The sequence below is a fragment of the Cupressus sempervirens genome, chromosome 8, assembly GCF_028749045.1.
Source record: "Cupressus sempervirens isolate cs-2001-9-10 chromosome 8, ASM2874904v1, whole genome shotgun sequence".
In the NCBI taxonomy this organism is placed as follows: domain Eukaryota; kingdom Viridiplantae; phylum Streptophyta; class Pinopsida; order Cupressales; family Cupressaceae; genus Cupressus; species Cupressus sempervirens.
In genome coordinates, this window is record NC_143125.1 from 762,657,580 (window position 1) to 762,684,113 (window position 26,534).

General features: G+C 34.3%; 1 pseudogene across 1 annotated transcript; it reads right to left on the reverse strand.

Moving 5' to 3' along the window:
* LOC149544658 (disease resistance protein Roq1-like) lies at nucleotides 1-25,678 on the reverse strand (annotated as a pseudogene). The gene is made up of 7 exons (XR_016355120.1): nucleotides 25,335-25,678; nucleotides 22,065-22,098; nucleotides 21,809-22,002; nucleotides 2,382-2,951; nucleotides 2,046-2,300; nucleotides 1,281-1,920; nucleotides 1-1,175 (listed from the first exon to the last, which is right to left on the reverse strand). The product of XR_016355120.1 is annotated as a disease resistance protein Roq1-like (transcript).
* Nucleotides 25,679-26,534: the final 856 nt, after the last annotated feature.

Sequence of the window (26,534 nt, forward strand, 5' to 3'; positions counted from 1 at the left end):
AATTAGTATATCCTAATTCATTTTTAAAATCAAACCTTAGAAACTACATTTGCTTTAACAGAAGTATTGTCTTATATACGACAGAAGTATTCCTCTAATCTTAATCTTTCCAGCTCCCTCAGAACTGAGAAATTGGGAAACCTCACTAGATGTTTTAGATTGGAAAAGAAAACTTCCTTCAACATAGCACAACATGCAAGATCAGGAAGCTTCGTCATACCGCACTCGTAAAGTACGAGCACGGTCAATTTTGACAAACGTCTAAAACTCGGTAACTCCGTGAGTTCTCCCATATTACGCAGTTTTAAAATTTCCAATTCATCACAAAACTCTAAATTTTTGGGCGACGACGAAGCTTTTGGTAAAGTGAGCAGCTCTAGGGTCTTTAAAGAACTTGGCACATCTATATCTGGACAGGACGGCACCACGTCAGACTCCCTCAACAGAATGTTGGAGAGTTTGTTACACCCAGTGAGGATGGGTGAGGCGGCCATCTGAGGGCAGCTGTCAAGGACAATACTTTGAAGCTCCACGCATCCTCTACAGTCGAGGGGGGCCCTCACTTTATCACACAAATTGAATTGCACTTTCTTCAAATACTGCAGACCATTTACCTTGGGGAACTCTGACAGAGAAGGACAGCGAACATTAATCTCTCTTAGATATATACAATTGGTAAGATCTCCCCGCTGATTGAGCCCACGGGAGACTGCAATTTCGACCTCAATATGTTGCAACTCTTGGAGGCTGCTTAACTCGGGAAGTTTAAACATTGGATGTACCTCTCTTATCTGAAGCCACGCCAGGTTCAGCAAGTTTTCTATCCCGTCAAGCGCTTCCAGGTCTTTGCAATAGCTTAATGTGACGCTTCTGAGGCTGTCCATCGGACTCAAGTCAAGCTTGCTCATATTCTGCACTTCAATGAGCTGAAGCACTAATAGCTTTCCAAGGTACTTGGGGGCGATCTTTCGGTACGCGCATCGCTCCAACTTAGCCAATTCGAATCCTGCATTGTCCTGTGAAATTAACCCGCATGTACTATATTGTGTGCCCTCCCACCACAGCCATCCACCCATTTCTATTGCTTTGCTTTGCGCGAACTCAATGTATAGGTCGTGTATGCGAATTTCAGGTCCACGTTCTTCAACAAATGACTTCTTACATAGGTCCTCAACCTGAAACCACGTATGAAATTCTAATTTAGCATTCAGCAGCCTTTTAATTAGATGAAACAACCAAATCGCAAACTTAAATGAATTGAAAGAAAATATTCAACTCACCGCTTTCTCAATAAATTTGATCTTTTTGTTGAGAGTCATTGCCAGCCATTGAGTAACATTGTGGGGAGGGATATTAGGCGGCATATAAAGAGCGAGAAGCATGAATATGGTGCGATATTCGGGACGCATGTTGTCAAAAGCTTTGCCCAGCAAAACCAACAAGTCATCCAAACCATAACCACAGCGGTCTACCCAGCCTTCTATCTTATCAACCCATGCTGACAAATCTGAACCATATTTACTAGATAGGTGGCCAACAAAGGCTTTTAATGCCAAGGGATTAAATGTTCTTTCTCTAGGACTGACGTCTTTGAAGGAACATGTGTGTGCGCACTTGACAGTTGACAGCAAAAGCTCTGTCCTCTGCCGCCAACGTGGACAATTCTATACAAGCCCTTTCCAACAAGACGGCTATGGCCTCTTCCTCTTTGAGCTTTGGTACGCGCATGCATGATTGCTTATCTATTTTGAAGTGCTTCTGTAGAACATCTATACTCCGAGCGCTCAAAAGGATGCAGCTGTTTTCTCCCAAATCCGCCCTGAGATAGTACGTCACTTCGTCTATACTTTCTTCTGTAATATTGTCGAGAACCAACAATACCCTTTTTCCCTTCACTCTTCTATACAACTCTACTTGTACCTGTAAGATAAATACATACATACCTTGTTTACAGTCATTTATACAAGACTGGTGTTGTAAAATGAAATCTGGATGAGAAGGTTAGAACATCCAGCCAGCATATTGAAGTATGTGAAATTGTTCACCTGATCTTGGCATTGCAATGTTTGGAGATGAGACTGAGGGCAATGAGTGAGATAGTGCAGGGCATGTTTAATTCTTTCGAATGAATCGCCTCTAGAAAATTCCAGATGGCATACTTTACCTTCAAATTCTCCCAATTTGAAGTTGCAGAAAGCCTTGCCAAGTGTAGTTTTCCCCCGGCCCGCTATTCCATACAATCCTGCAATGCCGATTCCCTTTCTCACGAATAGAACAGCTTTGAAAAAATCTGCAACCTCCTGCATAGATATCATAAATATACATTAGACTACGAATATATGCATGATTTAGGCAAAATAAGGTATTGAGATGTTTTTCACCTGACACATGCGTGCTTCTCCTTGCATGGCAGGGACATGGTACTTTGGCGAGGGTGTTGGAAGTATCTGCCAGATTTCTCTCACAATTTGATCTCTGAACAGAACTTCACAATCACCTTCACTGAACTTCAACCCGTTAATTCGTCGTATTGCATTCAAAGCTTGGTGCCATTCTGCTCTCTTTTCACCGGATTTCTCCAACTGTTTCCACCTTTTGTTGTTAGCGGTAATATTTTTGAGAGCATCCGGTGAAATCTGGAAGAACAGGGGTAATATTTTGAGATTGGGATTTGTACGGATTAAATCTTTTGCTCTCACGAAAGCAGAAAGTTCCAGCATTGGCCACTTTGATTCCAGGTAATCCATGGAGAGAAGTAAAACTGCTACTTTGCATGTCTTAACGGCTTCAAATATATGAAAATGGAAATCTTCCCCGACTGGCAAGCTGTCGCGATCTTGATCAAAGAAGCAGGACACACCTTAGTTTGTGAGGTCTGTGTGTAGCTGTTTTTCTGCTTACCGCTGTGACTGAGAAATACATCTTGAACCAAAACTCTCTGTCCGTAGTCACTGTAAGTGTATATTGAAATAATATAAATTGAGTTTTAAAATCGGATTCATGGGAGAGAGAAGGAAAGAAACATTTCAAATAAATGTATCTCACCAGCTAATCGTTCTATGGTAAACTTATAGTCTCCTCACTTGAACGCGAAGCTTGAGAATTTTCTCCCCTGCTTACTTCCCCGAAGAGAATGGTCTTTAACTGATCCATGGGGTGTATTTTACTAACATTTCCTCAAATAATGAATTGAAGCAAGATCACGAGCCTGCATGTATAAAAGGGTAGCAACCAGAGACTTTCGTTTCTATGATTGTGCACTCTGCAAGCAATTACAGGACATTCCAAAATCAGATAACTAATGTTTATATGAAATTTGTGGACTTACAAACATATTTTTTGTCAATCCATCTTTGGTTGGTTAATGAAGTTAAAAGATTAAAATGTCCTTAAACAGATCCCTCCCTCCAATATCTTTTTCCCAAACTCAAAAGAAGGCTCAGAAATATTTTTCTGAAAGTTGAGAATATTCCATGAAGCATTTGTACTTCAGATGAATAGTCAACAAGATGGATCGGCTGAGGCCTTGGCATGCACATTGCATAATGCATCCAAACACAACACACCAGTTAACTCAATAGATTGAACTATAAATGGATCAAGATCTGGTAAATATCATGTGGATTCATCCTACCTACTTCAACAAGGATACATACAACTTGAGGTATTAACAAAAGAGTTAAGAGATGTCTTATGTGATACTGTTGTCCCAGCTTAACAAACATTAAGGTTGACGCTATGAAAGCAATCAAGCGACCTGTGGGATGGATTACCTTTGATCTGTAGTACTGACACTCCATTAGCAGGAGGTTAGCGTTCAGTGTGACCCATTTTGGGGAGCTGGGGAGGGTGCAGGGGAGTTGGGGACGGCGTCAAATTTAGGGAAAAGAACGAAAACACAATTAAAGATCAGGGCGACGAAAAAGAGACTCGGCTCTAAAATTAGCTTTATTTTATAAGGAGCTATACCTGACATTGCGTTGTACAGTACTTTGAAAAGCTGCCTAAGAAGCCCTGCTGGAATGGAGAAGAAGATAGGTCGTTAATGCAAACCAGTTAGGAGATGAAGAGTTTGTTTGGAGCCAAGGAAATGATAGGGGTCTATTTGTGTTGTGGAATTATAGAATGATAGGATTGTGATATTGTTATAACTGTGTAGTTTTTGAGTCAAACTCATTGACCTGTGTTTTATGAGTAGTGATTCACATGAATCCATTTTTCATGAGAATAAATGGAACACTTATCACTAATTGGATATAGGTGATGCTCACAAAGGTGAAGCACCAGGACTTCTCGGGAGGTCACCCATCCCATTACTACTCCAATTGAAGAGCGCACTTAACTATGGAGTTTCCTCCATGGTTAAACCTACTCTGCTAGCAAATGGACTTCTCGAGAGGTCACCCATTCCAGTACTACTCCAGTTGAGAGTGCTTAACTATGAAGTTTCCTCTATGGTTAAACCCACTTTCAAAGTACGGAATTTCCTCTATGATTAACCCCGCTGTCCTGGTGCTTCACTTCTGGAAGCATTACCTAGATCCAATGACTGCTAAGTGTTTCATTTATTTTCATGAAAGATGGATTCACGTGAATCACTACTCATGAAACATGGATCAATTAATTTGACTCAAAAACTAAGTTAAATCCTGATAGCAAAATCACAATTTAACTTGCTGTGAAAAATATATCCTAATTATCAAATGATAGAATTTACAAAGGTACAAACACTAAAATTTGTCAATTAAAAAAGTTTTAAATTTATAAAATTATTTTTAAAAGATGGTTGTAATCTTTTGACCCAGGGGATGCATTTTAAATTTCATAAATCTGAAATTGGAATACTAGAACAAAATTCAAAGACTCGTGACATGAAGCCCGACAATTAGTGAAGACATGAGATCCTTAATTTGACAATCTTTTTTCATTATGGTATTACCAGAAGTTGTCATTCAATGAAGCTCAAGTTCGAACGACAGTCTTTGAGCGGCAATCTGCAGGGGAGAAGAATAAATGAAAGAAAAAAAGTCACATTCAGCATGCTGGAATCTGAAAAATTATTGACGCTAATGGTAGAGAGTCTGAAAATTTATTGACGCTAATGGTAGAGAGACTTCATCTAGGTTTTCTACAGATCGATGTGTAACAGGCCCAAAAATGTGAAACTGAAAATATGAAATGAAAGAGAAACTATTGATTCAGATTTTAAGGATACATTCGAAAACATTACGAATAATATATTGAATAATTTACATTGATGTCTGGGCATCTTTATATAGTTTTATTTCCCTTTATAGCAACCACTTACGGGAATAACTTTCCACAACTATATATTGAACTGACTTTATTTATCTAATCTAAACACAAAAACTAACCTAATTAATGTAATAAACCTAACATTCCTCCCTTATTACATTAATTCAACAATCATTCTTCCTAACCTAATTAATGTAATAAGTCCAACATTCTTAACCTAATTAATGTAATAAGTTCAACATTCCCCCCCTTATTACATTAATCCAATAAAATTGAAAAGCCTTCACCAAGATGATAAACTTTGATGAAGCTCCTTCACCAATCTTTGAAAATAGTCTGCAAGTTCAGATTGCAAATCTTAACCTTGAAGTTGAACTTTTTCACCAATCTTTGAAAATAGTCTGCAACTTCAGATTGCAAATCTTAATCCTCAAGTTGCCCTCATATCCCAACTTCAGATTGCAAATCCTGAAGTTGGCCTCATAAAAATATTGTCTCTACCTTTTTTACACAACGAGACATAGTTCCTCCACAATTTCACATCTCCATGGAGTGTGCCTGATGCCTCTTTTGGTGCTGCACATGAGATGCCTTTCCTCCAAAAGTCCACATCTCCTCTGAGTGTGTCTAACGCCTCCTCAAGTGCCGTAGAAACAATCACCACTAATATGTGTGGACGTCTTTCCTCTGAAAGTCGACATCTCCTTCGAGTGTCTCAAAACGCCATTGTTGAAATCATGCCCCCCTTCATTCAATAGAAGGACAATCATGTAGCTAAGCCCCCTCTTTTCTTCAGGGACACAAATCTATCAATTCCCCTCTTATCTTCAGGGAGGAATTGGCCAAGCCCCAAGTATATAGGGACACAAATAGTGGCTTCTCATACAGTAATCATCTCTAAGCGAGAAGTTAGCTTGAGATGATAAAAATCTTCCAACCTCCATTTCCTCCAGCCTCCTATTTTATTCACAAAAAATAGGATCTGCTCATCCAAAATCCATCAAAGGCACTCTTCTCCCCATTGATTAACCTACTCTGATACCACTGTAACAGGCCCAAAAATGTGAAACTGAAAATATAAAATGAAAGAGAAACTATTGATTCAGATTTTCAGGATACATTCGGAAACATTACGAATAATATATTGAATAATTTACATTGATGTCTGGGCATCTTTATATAGTTTTATTTTCCCTTACAGCAACCACTTAGGGGAATAACTTCCCACAACTATATATTGAATTGACTTTATTTATTTAATCTAAACACAAAAACTAACCTAATTAATATAATAAACTTAACACGATGGACTTAGAAATATCATGTTTTGTTGTTGGAGAAATTCAATATTTGTGATCAAGTCTGGCAGCAGCAGCAAAATCTGGAAGCCAACTTGCCTGCAAGTCAGTGATTGGCAGCATGTTTGTTGACTCCCCATAGCCGTATACTATTCTAGGCAAATTCAGGAAAGATTTTACAAATTACAGGCACAATTGAGGAAGAGAATTATGGTATCAGTCGAACAAGGTTCAAATTTTCAATTTACAGTGTGAAGACCGATTACAAACTGCAGAACTAATCGGGCACAGGCTGTCAGAGCTGTACGGGTTCAGCTGGAAGTGAAAATGACACTGTGTACAACATGGCGTGGGAAGGAAAGACATCTTTAGGCGAGTTTAAAGGAAAAATTTTAATAATTACAGCAGATCGATAATTTTGGGCAGTATTACAGGCCAAAGCAGAGATGGTTTGGTGTGAATCCTAAGCAACATTCTCACTTTGAAAAAATCACATCAGTATTTCATATGAACAGCTACCCACCCACTGGAGGGGAGGCACTCGTTATCGATACAGACTTGGGCTCTGCAGGTTGGCTCTGTAAATCGCAGCAATGAAAGGGCACCTAATGAGATCTTTACCCTTTTTCTAAATGTGATTCGATTTTCCAAGTCCATTTTCAATTCCAGTTCCAGGTTTTTAGGTGGAAGATCCTTAATTAGACTTCATAAATTCCTCATTTCTTAAAAACAAATAGGGAATTCAGAAATTCTTATAGTCCAAAATTTAAAATCCAGCTCAATTTCAGAAAACAAATGGACCCTGAACTAATAGTATAAAATTTTGCCAATAACTAGACCAGTTAACTCCTATGACCGTAGACCTTTTTATCAGAAGACTAATCTTTAATCAGAACCCATAAACCAAATGTAATCTCCCTTTCCTTCAGTAGAACATTAATCCTTAGCTAATATAGTATATTACGATAACCCAAAAACAAGTGAATTAGTCACTACTGGATAGTTTAGCATAGTTCCAGCAGATCAATCTTTAATCAGAACACACAGAAAATTTGATTTACTTTCTACTCTATTTATGTATCGGACCGTTGACCTTTACTTTATGCTCCTCTATTGCAGTTCAAAGAGCTTGTAAAAGGTAAGGCATATAAAAATAATACATAATCTGCATAAAAACTATTTCTAGCGTACCTTTGGCAACATCGTTACTGAATACTGTCTCCCTTTTTCGTAATGATGTCTGCTGCTGTTGAAGATCGCCAATGCTATCTTGCTATAAAGCTGATCTCTGTGGAACAAGCAGGAGTTTAAATGGAGGAAAAAAGGAGATAGAATCAGGTGGAAGTCAGAGACCTCCGAGGTATTAGGAATTACGTTGAAAGATGGAGGAAACAACGCGGCGCTGGCCAAGAAGTATCCAGGAAAGAAAAACCTAAATAAGGAAGCTTCTGCGTTTGGTGAAGAAAGGTATTTATTTTTAATAAAAAGTAAGCCACATTAACTCAGTCAAATGTTGAGAAAGAGGCACTATTAATTGGCGCTGGCTATGTTGGAGGCACTATTAATTGGAGGGGGCTATCCTCCCACAAAATGTAAGTGGACCAATTTTCAAAAGATCTAAAATATCACGGATTTTTTTGAGAATTTCACAGTTTGATCTTCATGATCTCCATAGTTCGTAGTCGAAAAGAACAAAAAATTTGGAAAAAATTCACTCTATTTTTGTAAATATGGAAAAAAAAAAAGTTTGACTTTGTTTTGTTTTCGGTACTTTTTTGTGGGAGATTAGCATGTGCCCTATTAATTGGTGCAGGTTAAGTTCAAAAAAGAAAGTACTAAACTATGACCAAGCTTCCTTGTGTCCACTTCGATGTCGTTTCCCAAGGGCATCGTCTGCTTGGCCCCATCATTCAGGATGGATGGATCACCATACTCCATGACTCCCATACCCTGTGCATTCATACACATGCATGGCTATCAGGACACATTTTTAAAAAACAATATAATATGTTTGATTCGAAATGCATCATTGTATTGTTTAATAAATAAAAAGACTAAGTGGATAAAGATTGGTTATAAGATTTTTAGAAATAAATAATTGTGAAGTTTAAATTCGTTTGCTAATTAATGATTAAATGGAAAATGAAATGGCATTGAGAGTAAATTTTTATAAGTGTTGTGTTTTAAATTTTTGAGATACAAAAATAATAATAATAGTATTTTAATAATTTACATTACTTATTATTTACCTTAATTATTTAGTATCATTATTATTGTAATTTATAAATAATAATAATATTGATTTTATATTTTTAATGATATTAATATTTTATAAGGAAAATAATAAGTAATGTAAATTATCAAAATATTAATATTGTGAAAATAAATAAATAAAATTATTTAAAATAAAAAATTTCTCTTATGATAGATATGATATTTTTCATGACATTATTAATAAAGTTTATGTTCTACATGTTCATTTTTTTTCTATTTGTTTCCATGATTTTAATCCTCTATTCTTAAACTTTTAAGGTTGATATCAAGTCAAGGGTTAGGGTCTTATTTGGTTCTAGTTTGCCATTTAAGGCTTCTTCTCTCATCTCTTCCATAAGTTTATATTGGTGGGAATCAATCAATTTAAAGTGCATTCAAGTCTTGCTAGGTGATTTAGGTGGGAGGGTAAGTATCAATCCATTCTCAGATGAGAGGGAAGCATTTTTAATTCTCTAAGAATTTCTAACTTCATAGTCAAAGGTCTTTTATCTAAAGGGATGATACATATAAAAGAGATCATAGGCATATTTAGAGCAAACAATAGTGGAGAACATCAAAGACTGAGGCTAAAAGATGATATGCAGATCGCGAGAACAAACCAAAAACAATATCAATTGAATATGATGCAGAGTGAATACTAAAAGATGCAGAAATGGCAAAGAACATGGTCAAAGGTGTTGAAAACTAAGTTGAAATTGAATCGATGGTCAAAAACACATATGAACATCCATGTCATCAAGTTGAATAGTCAACTCGCCTTGGAAGTAAGACCTTTTCCATGATTGTCAAATCTTAAAAATCTAAACTTGTTATTATGTCACTTTCCAAAGTTACACGAGGAATAGTCATAGCGAGAAAGTGACAAGCTAATTCTTGTCTGCGAGACCCAATTGAGGTGGGACCTTCTTTGAGTCATGCACAATAATTAAGAAACACAACGAGGATTATTGATCTCAAGACAAATCTACGACTGTCATTATGTTGCCATGTAAAGTTGCTCGATTGTTAATTATGGCGACATAACTATAGAGCAACACCTGTCTCAATGTGCCCATCACTTTCTACAATTGTTAGATTCTTCAAACAATGAAATAGTGCCACTTGTCTACCACAATGTACATAGTTAGAAGGTGGATCCATACTACAAACCAAAAAAGATATCTTTTTCAGAATTGCCAAATCCTAAAAGATCAACACTTGTCGTTATGTCACTTACAAAAGATGCAAGGAAAATAATCTTAGTGACATAACAATGATTCAACATGTGTACATAGAGGGACCCACGGAGGAGATTACAAAGGAAAAATAAGGACATCTATTATGTTTTAATCGTGATAGTTGGTTTAAGATCGATGGTCAGAATTCAAAACTATAGTGACCGTTGGAATATGAATTATATGGATTTGGTGCCAATGTGATTGCTACAAATCAAAGGAGAATGTGAACCATTTTGAGGAATTCTAATCATTTCTACTATATTTTCCTAATGTTTTGAGCCGTAACTGTTGATTGTTGGATTTCTGAGCATTTCAAGTGCTCTATTAATGTAACTAATGAATATGTAATTTGCTAAGAACCCTAATAGGGGGCCTATAAATGTAATTTCTTCTGATGATACAATGATAAAAAATTCTATCTAACTCTACCCCCTGCATTTCTAGATGTTGAGTGAGAATCAAAGAGTTAGATGGAATGAAGGATTTGTATGATGTTTGTAGTTAGGGAATGTGATTGTTGTAATTCCATTTAGGACTAGCATGCCTAAGTTTCTTTCATTTTCTATTTCACCTGAGCTAACCTTGCATTTTAGAATAATTTCTATGAGATTGTAGGACAAATGTATTTGAAGCTGATGATATCTTACTAGATTCTATTTTAGTGGAGAGTTATCGATCAAGGTGGATTCCATTTCATCTTTTATATGCATCTCTGCTCTATCTCTAGATTTAACTTTAGTAGGACTAATCTACATTTAGAAGTAGGAGTAGATGTTAGAAGAACTTCGCATTCCATTGGGTGTTATATGTTGCCCGAATCTATTTCTTCCCAAGGTGTTTGTACTTATGAGCATCCTGGTTTATCCTATTCTTCTCTCATGTTAAGAGCATACCCCTTATCCCAATGATCTATTAAAAACATAATTCACTGCATATGTTGCATATAAGGGAGTTATAACTTATAATTCAGAGGACAGTGATATAATACATACACTGACCCATTTGTTGGTAACATCATTTTGTTTCCTCACATTTTGGACATCTAAAGTCAAGGTAAAACCAAGTTAGAAAGAGAGACAAACTGTTAACCAACAATTTTTGGCGACTATGTTGGGGATTGGAATCTAAATTCAATGTTTGGTTTCTCATTCTTAGAAATCTAAAAGTGTCTTCCCTAGGATGAAGACTAGTAACTCTATATGAAGGACTTGTTCCCTTTGGTCTAAGAAGGTCTAGCGTAACTCAATGGCCATTCCAAATTTAAAAGACTAGGAGAAGTCCAAGGCCTAAACCCACTCTCCAAAAATTTAATGAGATTACTAACAAGTTATTGCAAGAGCTTGTACTTCCACATAAAGAAAGCATCTCCCATGTTGTCCAAAAGGATATTAGCATTGAAGATGATCATGTTTCTACATCCCTGTGGAAATGTGTGTGCTCCAAATTCTACAAGATGAAAGACATGCACAGAGAGGAGCTGGGGTTGAAGTAAGCATGGTTGAAGCTCATTCCTACTCTTGAAGAAATTCATACCACAAATGACAAGGTGCTTCATCAGCTTTTTCAACAGTATAGAGAAAGCATTTCCTATGCAGCCTAAGAAAACATCAGCATAGAAGATGATCATATGTCAAAGATGTTTTGGAATCACATATGTGCTCATTTCCCAAAGACTCAAAGACCTATAAGAAAGTGAAAGAAGGAAGTTGAAACAAGTACATATAGTTGAACATAAAAAATCATTGGTAAGGACACATGGCTCTATTCCTTATGGATTTCAGATGTTTAAGAGAAGGTAAATATTCCTAATGTGAGCACCAAGGAAAGGCCAAGGCCTGAGCCTACTCCTAAAGAACTCCATACAACTAAGGACAAGGTCTTCTAGAAGATTTTATTAAATCTTGCAAAGAGCCTCAAAAAAGGAGATGACCCCAAATAAAGGAAGATATGGGATCACCTTTGCAATCAATTCCACTAGTTGAAGGATTAATAAAAGGACAAGGGAAAGGAGCTAAAGCTGAAGATAGCATCTACACCTAATTATGGCATTCCAATGGTAATGCCATCTAGTCTAGTTCTCATATTATTGCAGTCTTTGGTAGACAAGAGGCTATTCTTGATGTTACAAATCAAGGTAACAATACTCCATCAGAGTCCTCTGAAGAAGACTCTTCTGATGATCATCTACCTACACTAGAACATTCCACTTGTGATCGACCAATAGCTACAAATTTGACTCCAATTGAAGAAAGAAGCAATTAGGTTCAACCTAAAGAATGGTTGTGTCAGCATGAGGAGGAACTTCACGAACCCATTGGTAAGACTCTTATCCTTGATAAAGATATGATTGAAGAAGACAGTCTTGAGCTCAATAGTCAGTCTATAGAAGAATCAGTTCCATTGGTAGATGCAAATTTTTCTTATAGTAAAGAAGAGGAGATTGTTTGTGGGTTCGCGTCACCCCTCCAAATGGATGAACCTTCTCGAGATGACCCAGATATGGAACTAAAATTTGAAGAAAGGTTATTGGCTTGTGAGTCTCCTGTTGTGCATTCAAATTGTGTAGGTAGTGATCATACACTGAAAGAGGGAAGGAATGAAATTGATTTGGTTCTTTAAAGAAATGAGGTGATTGATCATCAACTAGTGGATTCCATGGTGAAGGTGACATCTTCCTACACTTAGGCTCATAAAGAAAGTTCAAATGATAGCAAGAATAAGTTCTTTTTCTTACAAGAGGTGTATGTCTTGGCCACAACAGAAGACCATCAAGAGAATGACATGAAAAATGCAAAGGGAGATAATGAAATATATGACTAGGCATGGTTGTTTGGACCTAGATGGATGTATAGCCAGCTAGTGTGTGTAATCAAAGAAACATGCAGAGTTGTCATGCTATTACTACTGCTACAAGTAGGGATCCTACTTAGAGATCAAAATCAATTGTGGAGGAGGGGATCCTACTTCAGTCAGTCAATAAGTGGATTCACTTGAGTATCTTATGATGTCGGTTTCATAAGGTGAGATTCATCTCACCTCCATAAATATGTTAGGTTAGGTGTGTGTTTAGTGTAGATGTCTTTCCTTGATTTCCTATTTTCTGTGTGTTTTCTTTTCTCTTATGTTGGCCATCATGCTTCCCCACCACATAAATGCATAGCATTTCCTTGTGCTAGTTTAGACTCTACAACCCAATGGACTAGGCATCGATCTTTTCTATTTATTGTTTTCTATAATAAAAGAAGCAGGTAGTTTGTTATTGTGTGTATTTTTTTCAAGCTTTTTGTGAAATCAGAGATTGCTAGGATCTTGCTTAGGCACTAACATGCCTATTTCCCTAGTCAAAGCTAGTTGTTGCCATGATTTCAGTCTCCTATTCTTAGACTTCTAAGGTTGTTATCAAGTCAAGGGTTGGGGTCTTGTTTCGTTCTAGTTTTCCATTTAGGGCTTCTTCTCTTGTAACGCCCTGCCAAGGGATCCAAAAGAATTAACCTAAAATTTTACTAAGTTTGCCAAACAATTTTTTTTTTTTTAATCATGAAAGATAAACCATTCACATCAAACACATAGTAGCCGAAGTAATAACATACAATCAACTATAAGCATACATAACAGGTTACATTCCTTAAGGATCCCAAGACATTGAGTCACATTTAATTTAATTAATACTAAGTCTAACCACTACCACATCCATATGAAAGAATAAATAGAAAGTCCAATGTCCATATTACACATTAGTTTTGAATTCTTCATAGCAATTAAATTCAAAATGCTCAATCATCCACTATACATGTCACAGGGAATGAACAGCTTAAAAGAATATACATGTGTGAAAATGAAGTACATCATGCTATTCTAATCTATGATGCAAGTGCAATAAAGTAAATGAAACCAAATTCCATACATGATACATCATCATAGAAGATATAAACATCCATCATAAAAGATAACCAAAAATCATAAAACACAATTAACTAAGTGCACGGTTCCTCCCAACCATCAATAGCATCATTAGACCATCATGGGCCCTAGCCATCCCTCCGCGCATAACATTCCAAGCTACCGAAGAGATCATCAGTACTATAGTAATAGGGATGCCACTCCTAAAACATGCTACATCATATGCATAAAGAAATCTAACATGCTACAACATACGCATAAAGAGATCTAACATGCAAGAATAAAGGATAAGATGATCCTACATCATCTATCACATGCTAATCATCAATATAAAGAAACATACCAATAAATAGCATCCATCGTAAGATCCAAGAACTAAATGAAGATAAATACCAACAAAGAATGCTCTACCCATGGTGTCTACAGACTGATCTCAAATGGTAAGAGTAAAGAAACACTACCACCCAACTGTGTGGAACCTAAATGGACCACTCCCACTGTGCTGAGGAGATAGTCTCAAGTCCCAAATAGGATATCAATTCACATAGCACAAATACTCTCTAAGTCCAAGAATCCTAAAAGTATACTAACTCAAAGGTTCTAACACAAACCCACATCTAATCCCAAAGGCACAACAAAGACATGTAGGAAACCTACTATGCAAGTGGAAAAGTGTCATTGCACAGATCATGCTAGAGTTACCCTGGCAGTCTCTCAATAGACTTTGGCCCCTAGTGATCCTAATGTGGCCACTAGTATCCTCTCGTACTGATAAGGCATACTACTAAATGCAAGGTCACAACCAAGCATTCTCTTTACTCCCATCCTAGTCTGTACTAGTACTCAAGGCATGGGCGAGAACACACAATTATCTTATTAGGTTCATTTAATCCCCATTTAGTGTAAATGTTTTCACTTATTAAAACAACTTACAATGAGTTACCTTGGTAGCCACTTAGGGCCTCGGCCCCCATTGCAAGCCACTTTTCAACACTACAAGTAGATAACCTACCCTAAGCTCATGGAATCATAAATCTCAAAATCACCACAGTCCTATACAAGTGACTGAAAAAATACAAAAAGATAATCCACAATAAAAACATCAAATCTCCATGAGCAACTGAAAATTATCCATTAATAATCATTACCACAACAGTTCTCTATTGGCAACTGAAGGTATCACTGATAATCACAATAACCATTGGTTCTCAACAAGCAACCAAAAAGTATCTCAAAGTAATATTGATCGAAGACTCCAAAAATAGTTGAGTCAAAACATGTCACAACATGCCATCATCACGAATAAATCAACACTTTAGTCCCATCATGGCGACTGGAAAGTAATCCAAGGATAACTGATCGATGACTCAAAAATGGTTAAGTCAAGTGTCTCATACACATAAATCTCGGCTTTACACAAGAAGACTGAAAAACATCAACGAACGATAAATACAAACATCTCATAGAGCATACCATCACATGACCATGGTTGGGTTTAGAAAGATCGAGATCAAATAACATCAACATGCCATCACATTTGCATAACTCCCAAGCCTCTGGTAGACATCCTAACTGGTCAACACTCTAGGACCACCCAAACCCCAAACATGGATAGCATAAAGAACAAGATACAAACACATATTTTAGTTTGTTTTTGCAATCACATGGTTAAGTCAAATATTAGGTTTCAGTTTTCCTTTTCAAGTACATTTCAAGTGTATAAGATTAATCATTTAATCTACAACTCAACCCATTTATTTTTTGAATCAAATATAGAATTATCCCTCCATTATTTTAAAACAATTCTCTAAAATAATCATAAGATAATTATTTACTTATTTAAATCATTGAACTAGTTCTCATTGACTTTTAGATAAAATCATTCACATTATTCAATACATTAGAATAATAATTATCAACTTTCAAATAATTAGTTTACAATTTTCTTTAAACACTTGAAGGACAATCATTTATTTAAAATAATCCTCATTGATTTAAAGTAAAATCAATCTTATTAATAATTCAATTATTTAATTCCACTTATTAATATCTTTTTTCTTTTAATTTGTCCTCATTTATAAATCCATTTATTTAAATTAACTAATAATTAATTACACTTCTTCTACTATTAACTAATCTTAATTAAATTAAATTTAATTAGATTAGTTAAGAATTAACTAATGAAATGTAACAAAGTTTCATACAATACCAAATTAAATTCTCCGCAAAGCCCTCGCTTGCTGCCGTAAGGGCACAGTCTTCTTTTTGTATTGAAAAGTCTTCTCATTTGGATAAAATCTTGAGTATAAATGTCTTAGATCTATGTTGGTTTAGTTTTTAATTCATTCCATGCTTTGATAGATTTTTTTTTTTGTGAAGTTTAAGCACGAAGAACTCCTGGTTATGGAAAATGGAGGAATGATTGTCATTGAATAAAATAGTCCCAGTACGACGGCCATATCTCCCTAATGAACCGTTGGATCGAGCCAAATTTGAAATATGTTGGAGAGGGCCAAGTTGCGTGAACGCTGACTGGAGCGATTGAATAAAGTTGGTCAAGGTAAAAGGTTAGGAATGTCTGAGTTTGGATCTATGTAAGGGACAATGATAGGGCAGTTTGTGATGAATTTCCTTAATAAATAAAACTAGGGTTTCCTAATGTTTTCTTCGCAACCAAATAAAAATTAACATACATATCTAGATTCCAATTTCAAGATTGAAGATTCATTCATGGAGTATATTCAGACACATATAACAGACATGATAAAGACAAGAAGGGAAAGAGTGCAAATGGAATATGCGAAAATCATGAGTGCACCTGAATATTGATGCTAATTTGCTATGCCTCAGAAGACCATAAAAAAATCTCTTCCTTCTCCAACATTCGTCATTCCTCCAAGAATCAAACCAACCAAAACTCCCAAGTGACTAGAAGTGCTTGTAGAAGCATATGAGCATGTAGAAGCATATGAGCTTCTCGAATGCATGTAAGCTTGTCCATACACACTAGGAGAGCCTCTATATAAAGGCCTCTATGATGCATCTAGAATGTGTCTAGAAAGAACTAGGAGATAAGCATGACAACTAAGCACGTAACTTTCATGACAAGAAGATAGACATTATGAGGTCTCTAGAATGTTGTAGACACCATGTGCTCAAATAATGTGCTAACTCCTAAGTGTAGACAACATGTGCATAATTAGAGTACAAACTCTTGTGTTGTCAACATGACAACTCACAAGAGTTCACATACTCCTATGTGAATAAGTATTAAAATAATGCACATTAATTTATTCAATATTCACTTTATTTATTTAATATTCACTTGATTCTTTTTAAAATTAATTTATTAATTTTAAATCTCATGCACTCACTTTATTAAATCCACTTGTTTTATCTTAATATATTTTAATCACATGCATGCATCATGTGATTTATAATCTTTTAATAATTTTAATATCTTTTCCACTTTTAAATTTATTTTTTTGAAATTTAATTGATAAAATATTTATTAACTTAAATAATAATATTATTTAGCATTTATTTAAAAATGAACTCTAAATATATTATTATTAAATTAAATAATTATTGCCACGTTCCAAATTTAAACTTATAACTTTAATCTTCAAATTTAATTCTTTTTATTTAATTAATTTCCCAATTAATTAAATAAAAATAATTATTAAAATATCATATTAATTTTTCATTTAATTAAACCATTAATTAAATCTTTTAATTAGGCTTAATTAATAGAAAATACACTAAAGACTCATAAAGTAAAATACAAAAATCCATCATAGCAAAACACATACAAAATCAAATCAAAAGGGTTAATATCATGAATTATGTCATCTGACGTATTCAAAGGGTACCCGACTCAGATACTTGTCGTAATTTTCAATTAGGACAAATGGATTAAAGGGTTGGGATTTGGACTTGAGAATTTATCTCCCCTCTCTTACCGTTGAGATAATGTGATAGGGTACGCTCATCCTGACAATTTAGGAAAGTCGATACTTGGTACCTACAACCTGCATAAAATTCATGTATGTACAAGCACAATATATATTCTAAGCTAAACAAGCAATGGAAAGAAGTGGTGCATCATGATCCCGACTAGTAGGTGACTAGGACTCCCTTCCTTAACCACATCAGAAACACCATATAGAAAGAAAACAAACACACACACTATACACATGCAAGTATGGGGTAAGTATCCATAAGAAAACACATAGGATAATAAATCATCTTACTAATCATCATTAATAACTACAAACACTGTAATAATCATCATACATGCATGAAATATAGAATACCAAATGATCTCATCATATGATAAACTAAATCTAAAACAATATCTGATAATCTCAAAATAATGTTACTAATTATCATCATCATAAAATTGTCCTAAAAGAGTTTGGCAACAATAGAAAAATGCAAACTAGGGGCAGGCACTACATCTCTCATCTCTTCCCTAATTTTATATTGGTGGGAATCAATCAAGTTAAATTGCATTCAAGTCTTGCTAGGTGATTTAGGTGGGAGGGTAAGTATCAATCCATTCTCAAATGAGAGGGAAGCAATTTTAATTGTCTAAGAATTTCTAACATCATGGTCAAAGTTCTCTATCTAAAGGAAGGATACATTTCAAAGAGATCACATGCATATTTAAAGAAAACAATAGTGGAGAACATCAAAGACTAAGCCTAAAAGATGATATGCAGATCAAAACAAGCTAGAAGTAATATTAGTTGAATTCAATATAGAGTGAACACTAAAAGATGCAGAAATGTCAAAGAACATGATCAAAGGTGGTGAAACCTAAGTTGAAATCGAATCGATGATCCAAAACACATATGAATTGTCATATCATCAAGTTGAATAGTCAGGTCACCTTGGAAATAAGACCTTGTCCATGATCATCAGATCTAAAAAGATCTACACTTGTTGTTATACCGCTTTCCAAAGTTGCACAAGGAATAGTCATAGCAAGATAGTGACAAGATGACACCTGGCCATGGGACCCAATTGAGGTGGGATCTTCTTTGAATCATGCATAATAATTAAGAAACACAATAAGGATCATTGATCTCAAGACAGATCTATGACTGTCATTATGTTGCCATGTAAAATTGCTTGATTGTTAATTATGGTGACATAGCGATAGAGCAACATGTGTCTTGATGGGCCCATCACTTTTTGCAGTCATTAGATTCTCTAGGCAATGAAATAGTGCCACTTGTCTACCACGATGTACACAGCTAGAAGGTAGACTTGCACTACAAACCAAACAAGAGATCTTTTTCAAAACTGATAGATCTTAAAAGATCAATGCTTGTCATTATGTCACTTACAAAAGATGCATGGAAAAAAATCTTAGCGACAGAACGACGATTCAACATGTGTACATGGAGGGGATTACAAAAGAAATATAAAGAAGTTTGTTATGTTTTAATCGTGATCATTGGTTTAAGATCGATGGTCAGAATTCAAAACTGTAATGACTGTTGGAATATGAATTATATGGATTTGGCACCAATGTGATTGCTATAGATCAGAGGTGAATGTGAAAAATATTTTAAAAAAAATTTACTAATATAAACGTATGCAGACTTTTATTTTTAACTAAATTGATTAAAAATCTTATTATCTAATTAAATTATTATTTTTATTTTTTTAAATTTTAAAGAGGCGTAAATGCTTTGACTTGGAGCTATGAACCAGTGAGGCAATAAACAAGGGACCTCATCCTCATTAGATTTGAAATTTGATGGCAAGGATAACAACTCAACAACTTAACCATCACAACATGCCACTATTGGCAATATCTAATTAAATTATTACAAATAATTAAATTATACTATAATATATATTATAGGAAGTTGACTAAAGAAAAAATTTGAAACATTAAATAATAAAGAGAAATTTTAAAACATTAAAGCACAACACTTATAAAAATTTAAAACACAACACTTATAAAAGTTTACTCTCACAACCATTAATCATTAATTAGCAAACGAATTTAAACTTCACATTTATTTATTTCTAAATTTTTTATAACCAATCTTTATCCACTTAGTCTTTCTATTCAATAAATAATACAATGACACATTTTGAATCAAACATATTAATTTGTTTTTAAAAAATGTGCCCTAATAGCCATGCATGGGTATGAATGCATGGGGTGTGGGAGTCATGGAGTATTGTGATCCATCCATCCCAAATGATGGGGCTAGATAGACAATGCCATTTAGCCATTGTCGTTACCTGACAAAATGGAATGAATAGTCTGTCAAAAGTAAATAGAGAATTGACGGAGTTGATAGAGGTAACAACACTTAGCCAGTGCAAATATTAAGCTATTTAGGTAGGGGTCCCATGGAGGGGGCTTCGGCTATATATTTAAGGAACAAGAGGTCCTATGAATTTTTTTTGAGGGGGCTACAACTTTAATTGGAATATTTTTCTAAAAGATAGGAGCTCTTTCTAAAGGATAGGAGCTCCTACTTTTTAGATGTTCTATTTTGAGCGGGTGAAAAATGGGTGGGCTGGAAATAGCTCAACCAACTTAAGAGAAAATTTTTCCATGTGTCAACAATTTTCTCATCTTTTTCCCACCAAAACGGTTCCCCCAAAACAATTTGAAAAGAAATAAATTTCTATTTATTTAATCTTTCATAAGTTTTATTCAGGGGACCGCCCACTTTCTCAAATGTAAGAGCTAAATTTTAAAGCAGAATGGCATATAATTTCATGGAACCACTTCCTTTTAAATGTCCCTAATAATTGGCAGTGGCACCCCCTCTATTTTTAAGGAAGTGGGTGCCTATGGGACCCAGCCTTGGTAACTGCTACCTAGCCAGTTATTTCGACTAGCTGGGTTTGCCATGTCGTTTATCTTTGGCAGCTCTTCCTTTTGTTTGGCCTCTCCCGTACCATCAGCCATCTCCTATGAGATTCTTGCTTCAACGCTGTGTATGGTGGGTACGGTGGTTTGTGTCAGCTTTGCCTATAGTATGAGATGTCAATGTAAGTTTAAAATATCATTTTATATTTGTTTTGTCAAAGTAACTTGTTTTTATGGAAGTAGTTTATTTTGTTTGAAATAATAAAGTAGTATACTGTTTTGTAGATTTATTTTAATAGTAACATTTATTAATTATCTTACTTAGTTACTAATAAATATATTATATATTCAATATAAATTCAAAATGTACAATATATAATATATTAAATTTTATATAATAAGTCAGAATTTATTATTATTATTATCATTATTATCAACAATATTATTCAATCTATTTATTATTTACTTTCTAATAAGTGACTTTAAAATAATCAAAATAATTATGTCAATATATCAAAAATAAACTTAATACAAATGATTAATTAAAAAAAAAAAATTAAAAGAATTCTCCATTGAAATTGTTAAATATATAATTTAAAAAATAAATATTTTTACAAAAAAATTACTATTTTATATATATCTATATGTATTTATAAAATTCTAATATAAAATCTTAAAACTCTTTAATTATATATTAAATATATTGTCATAAAATTATAAGATAAATATAAATTTTAATATTAGAAAAATAATATATGTTTAATTTTTTTTATATTAGAAATAAGAGTTTCAGAACTAGAAAAAACACCAGAGTATCAATACGAATATACACAAGGAGGCCAAGCCTCACCCAGAAGAGAAAGTATCAGTTGAACATACAAAGCAACAAAAGGAGGAAAAGCAAAACTATCTAGCTAAGAAGATCATAGTGATTGTCAACCCAGGCAGTCCAGCCTAAGGGACCTTCCATCCGAACTATACTTTTATGCCCTTGAATCTACACCATCATAAATAACTCTTCTTTTCTCGCATTCCCTTTTTCTCTAATATCTTTGTTCAATCTATTGCAAGCTTGCTCAAAAACATGCAGATCATCCAAAGTACTACGCCACTGGTACCCACGCTTAAGCTCAATGTAGTAAAGAGAAGCATGCCCATCACGAAGGAACCTCCTCATATTGTCCGGTTCAATCATCATAGTAGTCTGCACCTGCAAGAAGATTTTAAAGTAAGTGAGTTTTCAAAAAAACTCAGTAAGATCCCTATGCTTACCTTGATACCTTTCCTCGTTCCTACACTTCCAAATCTGCCAGAGAATGTTAGATGACAATATATTCCAAAATAAATTGGTATCTTTACGAAGACCATTAATATGACCAGAAATAATATCAATAATATTAACATTAATAGGATAAACAATGTCAAAAAATTTCCATATTTCTTTAGCAAAAATACAATCAAGAAGGATATGTCTACCAGTTTCAGGAACTCTACACAAGTTACAAATATCAAAATTAACAAAATCTCTCTTTATAGGTAGCTTGTCCAACAAAACTAACCATTTGAAACATCTAATCTTGGGTTCCATAGGATTCTTCCACAAGATATCAAAATACTTTTTCAAAGCATCAGCATCATAAGAAGAGTACCAAATAGCATTAATATGATTGATAATATCAATATTACAATCAATGATTTTATAAATATTCTTAGCTTTGAGCAGAGTAGTAATGATACCACCAGGCCATTTGGACTTCAGGAACCTGAGAGAATCAGTGTGGAAAACAGTGGGAAGACCAACAGAAGCTTGCACAATCATGTTATAAGTTCTTCTATGGGAATCTGGGATAGTATATTTATCCTTAAGAACATCCCAAGGCATAATTTGATCATACTCAAAGAGATCCATAAATTGTTTAATACCTTTGATAAACTGATCATAAATTATTTGTATAATCTAGCAAATAAGAAATTCAAAATAAATCATTTAAAACAATAAAAACAAATTGAAAATAATGTATTGAATGAAATATATTTAAAACTTAAATGTTATTATTTTTAATTTCGCTAGTTTATTATGCCATCTTTTTTTAATTGAGGTTTTTTAGGAGAAAATAAGTATTATAATACCTAGTTTTATTAAAATAAGAAAAATTAATGACTACTTCATTATAATCTTTTGAATTCTTAAATAATCATAATAAAATAAATCAATAAATGCAATTTCAATAATAAATCAATTAATTTCTTATAACAATTAAATATAAATATATATCTTCTATTGCATTTCAATGGAGATAATTTAATAGAAGATATATAACGGTGTTATAATTTTATAGTTTTTTTAATAGAAGATATATATTTATATTTAATTGTTATAAGAAATTAATTTAGTTTTTCAATTTTTTAATAAGTATTTATTTTTTGAAAATAATATAAATTTCTTATAACAATTAAGTATAAATATATATCTTCTATTGTGTTTCAATGGAGATAATTTAATAGAAGATATACAATGGTGTTATAATTTTGTAGTTTTTTTAATAGAAGATATATATATGTATATATATATATATATATATATATATAAAATTATCGGTAAATAGCCAAGGCCTTGATCTATATTATTAATTTAAAAGAAATTACAGAACATATCTTCGTTCAAACGGGCACTGGTAGGAAAGAACGGAGAAGAAAACCTCCAGTCTTGTCCGGGACAAAAAGTCCTATATTATTAAAACTTTAAAAGGGGCATACACTAGTGAAATTGTATACCTAATTATTACATATAATCTGGGGGATACTCCTGATAATTTACAACTTAAGAAATCCATAATCTCTACCGAGTGATGTTATGATAGCGAACAAGGGATAGATTATAATCTCTCAATTTTTTTTCCTGCATCCAACCGTTTTTTATGCTAGATACTTGAACAAAGGGTTAGTTGTTTATGAGAAAAAGAGCACAACACATAGATACCCATCAAGATAAAGAGCTGATCATGAACACTAACTAAAAATATTTTAAAGAAGGAAAGAAGAGAGACAAAAGCAACGAACTACTCTACAAGAAAGGGAAAAGTGGGCAACTCTGTTAGATGACAACTATGTAATAATTTGAATGTATTCATAATCACCAACAATATGAGCCAAATTTCCACATCATAAATAAAGAATAAAAAAGGATTCCCGAGCCATGATTGCTTCCTAAAAATCATTACTAAACTCATAACAAAAAACCTGACTTACCCAACTATAGCGAAGATGAGCCTTTTCTAAGAGATCACTCAACTATAACTGATAGAGGAGGTTTACTTAAAGGATTAATAGATTTAAAGAGCCGATAACAAGAGGCTACATTCCTACCAATCATTAATTGAGTAAGAACCAGTGGCCAAAAGGAGGAGAAAGGGCCTATCAAATAGTTTAGTCGGGCAAATCCAGCCGGTTTATTTTTAAAAAATTAGTCTTAATTTGGAAAATAGAGTCTGATCCACATTGAAGATTTACTACTTAATTCTGAATTACATAGAATCCCAAGCAATGATACTACACCCAGAATGCAAAATTTGATGAATTTCCTAAGGATGGACATCGATAAGCAATTCTGATAAAGCTAAATGATTACCAAGTACCAAATCTATATAATCTCTAAATTCTAATCACCATTTGATTCATGATATCCTCATGAGAATTGTCACAAACTATAGCTTAATCTAAAGCTAATATTAAGCATTTATTAAAGCTTGGAATGTTTAATTTCTAAGAATTTCATGAGATTATTCGTACCTTAGAAATATCGCATATACAGCTGAGAAAGCTATTAACTAAATTGAAACAGAGAACATTGGGCCTCGCACTGCCCTATATTAACTTGAATCACAAGTCTAATCCAAAGTTAGGGATTAAATCCATCTCAATTTAGATAGGATCCTAAAAGCAGAAAAGATTAATAAATACACAAAACTTCATTCAATTATCCTAATATCATATTTCATAATGTATTATTAAACCCTTTACAGTAGAGAACTTATCACGGATTTATAGACTAAACATATCTGCTAAAAACCAAAGGACAAACATCTTAGTTATATTAAGCGTAATAACAAAATCGCTGCCATATTACCCGCTAAAGATTTCTATAGGGCTAAATTTAACCAAAAATTTGGAATCTAACTAACCGGGTCCTTTCCTTCAATCACATCCTCCATGTCATTTGGATGCTCCACTCAAAAATTGGGAGGAAATACGTAGTCATGCTTCACCTTTCTTGATTTCGCTGCATTTGGGGTACTGAATACTAGATCATCCAGATTGTCGAAAGACACCCCTGGCTTGATATAGGCGTTGAATCGGTGAAGATAGTCAAGGAGCCATTCTTTGTTTTCTTCTATAATAATCCCTCGTCAGTGAAGGAGAAAATGTAGAATGGCTTCCATTTTGGGCCATTCTCTATAGAAGGCTAGGTTATCTCGGATGATCAAGGACTGACGACAAGGAGCGGTAATTAAGTCCGAATGCCCTATAGGAAGACTCATATACCTTTCTGGGAGGGGAATCCTCCACTTTTCATTGATGCTAAACATGGCTTCTTCCAGACCCTTTCTCCATGACGGGACAAATAGGTCACGACAGAGCTTGACAATGTCATTCACCTCTACTTTAGCTCTTACCAAACATCCAATAAAGGACCCGATAATGTCACTATTGGTCCTCCAGGTATATTGGTAGTCAAACACTCCCTCTCCTAGAGCTCTGCAGATAGCAAAACGCGTCATGTCGTCCACCGGATATAAAATATGGTTCCACCTTTCTGGTTTCACCGACCCACAAAATGCCATAGTTCGACTTTCATAGGCGTGGAACAGATAAATGTTGGATTCCATCTTTAAACCGAGAGATTGGGGATGGATATCTTAGATGATTTCTCTTATAGATATCGAGGGGAAACTTCTAGACACATACTTGAGAGATACCTAAATGAAATTTCCAAAGCTGGCCTAAGATAAGTACTTAAGGCGCAAAATATCATCTAAGAGGGAAATCATTAAACAACATTGCAATCTTCCTACAAACTGTGGATTATGAAATAATGATGAGAAAAGTACCTAAGACCTATAGACTATATACTTCACACACTCAGAATACCTCATAAAGATCTACTGAGAGATTATCATTAAAGGATGAAGATGACAGAACTTCGTTTTCTAGTGAAGTCACTAAATAAGAAGAAAACTATGTCCTACTTGGATGAAATAATTAAACTATATAGACCAAAATGATATACTTAGGTTAGTCAAATATTGGAAAGAGTTAGAGAATTTTTATTAACGAGGAGAGAGTTGACTCTGTCTGCTCCTAAATTTGCTAGTTGATCTGCCAGTGTGTTACCTTCCCTGAATATATGATAGATCCTATACTCTTCTAGCTTATTCAATAGGGAGAGAATTTCTTCTAAATGTGAATTTAGGACCTAGTTGGGGGTGGATCTTTTTCTAATAGCGTTTAAGATAATTTGAGAGTCGCCTTCAATGATAACTTTGGATAAATTGAGCTTAAGGCATAATTGAATCCCTTGATGAAGAGCCTCCAGTTTTGCTATGTTATTTGAGGGGGGTTTGGATAGACATCATTGTTTTAGCTATCCAAGATTCTACCTCATTTCTTATAATACAACCAATACCAACTACACCTGGGTTACCACCGCGACTCCATCGAAATTTAATTTGACCCATCTAATTG